We start from the raw sequence: 2,892 nt of genomic DNA on the forward strand, positions 1-2,892 counted from the left end.
ACTATTTGCTATTGAAGAGCAATGACGACTTCCGCCATGCGTGCTGCCGTAAAGCGTGTTGGGATTGGCTACTGCAGGAACTCAGGCTCGTTTCTATTGGTCTGTGTTTTGGCAACACTTTCGTTGATGTTTGAAAGACACATTATACATTACATCTGTTCGATTTGGACTGATACGTACATTTGGATTTTAGTCAGGTAAATAAACAATTGTTTAAAAATGTAAAAATTAACAGGTATCTCAACCAGTCAAGAGGCAAATCAGAGATGACCAGTATAAAAACATCAAGATTTTGAACCATGTAGGCTATTTTTTTCATAAGCAGGCATTGCTGGCTTGGTTTATAAGCATAATTTTACACCGCATCGGTATTTTCTGTGGAATAATAGAGGTATCTCTTACAAAAGGAAGTCCATATTTATTCAATCATGGTGTGACAATGGAATATTTACAGTCAGTCAATTACTTGATGAACATGGATTGCTTTTGTCATATTCGGTATTCCTTAAAAAAATTAAGTTCCTGTAAAACCAAAAGATTATGCTGTTATTTTTGATGCAATACCAAGTAAAGTTGTATTACTGTATATTATGTGGACCAACCAGCCAGACAAGTGATGATGTATATTTTTATTGGTGATATTAACATTGTTAAAGATAAATGTAGTAATAGATATATTAGAAATGTATTTAAAAAGAATCATATACCATCTTCAACAGTCTTCTGGTTATCAAAATTTTGTAAACATTGAGTATGGTTACTAACATTCATTCATTCATTTTCTTTTCAGCTTAGTCCATTTATTAATCAGGGGTCACCACAGCGGAATAAACCACCAACTAATCCAGCATATGCTTTACACAGCGGATGCCCTTCCAGCTGCAACCCATCATCCATACACACTCATTCACACACATACACTACTGCCTAACCCACGCCAACACGGGGAGAACATGCAAACTCCTCACAGAAATGCCAAATGACCCAGCTGAGGCTCGAACCAGCGAACTTCTTGCTGTGAGGTGACACCACTTCCCACTGCGCCACTGCGACGCCCTATGTATATTGATATTATAAATTTTTAATTCTTAAAATAAAACATAAAACATATTTTGCATAAGTTCAATAGGTTCATTCCGCTGTGGCAACCCTTGATTAATAAAGGAACTAAGCTGAAAAGAAAATTAATGAATGAATTAATATACATTTGATCCCCCAAAATGTTTATAACATTGTTAATGCATAATGCGCCACCTAATGCTAGGAAAAATATCATTCAGCAGTCTGAAACTGGCAGTTCTAGAGCACCGATAGACATCTTAAGTATTCACAAAACACCTTTCTTGTAAAATAGGTGTGTATATCTGCATGCAGCTTAAAAAAAGAAAATGCATAAATTGTAGTTTGGCCTACAGTAACCTCTAAAATAATCACTATATATCTCTCAAAACACTGAAAAAGTATAGACGAATTACTGGTTTGTAAACAATCAGGATGCGTGCGCAGCGAGGTTGCGGAAAAACACTGGGAGCGCTAGCATTTACAGCGAGGGAATGACATCCAATGCGGTACAGAGTTTCTTGTTGTATTAGAGACAGCCTAAGTTATATTGATTACATATAATATATATATAATTTACATAATGCTTTCAGCGTATTATAACAGCTTGTCAGCCAGTGATAAGCACAGTTATTCCGCAAAATTAACGTTAAAGTGAGCAGCGTTTGTTGACAGGTCCATTTGCGATTGCACCCTGCCAATTGGAAAAGATGAAATGGCCAAGCATCCAGCCCCAAATATTCAATCTCATTGAAACTCCACACAAAAATGCCAATTGACCCAGCTGAGGCTCGAACCTGCTACCTTCTTGCTGTGAGGCAACAGTGCTACCTACTGAGCCACCGTGTCACCACAATAACTCATTCTTTGAAATTAAATTACATTGAAACTTTAATAAATTTAAAATTGTTATCAAGCTTTTTAATGAATTTTGTAATTGGGGAAAGTTGCAACATCCCAACTCTGTCAACACTGTGATATATAAAATAGTTTTAACACTTGATATCTATACCCATTTGAAGCTAACAGGGATTTAAATTATATGAATGAACAATGTTTCACAAAAACAGATTAGACAGCACGAGAAATTTTCTGAACATTAAAAAAAAAATACTTTTTTTTTTTTTTTTCCTAAAAATGAGTTTTATACTGAAGGAATGATCATATATGTCTGATTTTTCTCAGATTGACGGAGGGGCTAACTGAGAATATCTACTGTAATATGAATATCATCACTCTTCATTCCCGAATGGAGGAATAAGTCTTGTTGCAGCTGCCCCATGTTGCAACCGTCCAAACAGGAACAAATTTACATGATAGCTGAACTTACACTGGTGTGATTGGATCTGATTTTCTATTTAAAGGTGTAGTAGGTGATTGTCTTCAGAAACATTTTTTGTTGTGCTTGTTGAAAATCTCTTCACATTCTAAGAGTAATGAATAAAGTAAATGATCTAAATGTATTTATATGTATTTTATATTCTGGGTAAGGCATAAAACTAAAAAATGTTTCTCCAATTAAAATTTGTCAGGCCGACAATTCCCATAATTCTGATAAGTAGCCCAAAGTGTCTGTCAACAAATGTAGATTTGTACATCTGCACATCTCTTCACGCAGATCCACGTGCATGCGCGCCACACATCCATGTGCACACAAGATCATTCACTCATTTGTTTATTTTTTTTTTCAGCTAAGTGCCTGTATTTATCTGGGGTCGCCACAGCGGAATGAACCGCCAACTTATCCAGCACATGTTTTATGCAGTGGATGCCATTCCAGCTGCAACCCATCACATTCCAGATGAGAAAATAATTTTTATTTAATCATTGTAT

The sequence above is a fragment of the Danio aesculapii genome, chromosome 5, assembly GCF_903798145.1.
Source record: "Danio aesculapii chromosome 5, fDanAes4.1, whole genome shotgun sequence".
Lineage (NCBI taxonomy): Eukaryota > Metazoa > Chordata > Actinopteri > Cypriniformes > Danionidae > Danio > Danio aesculapii.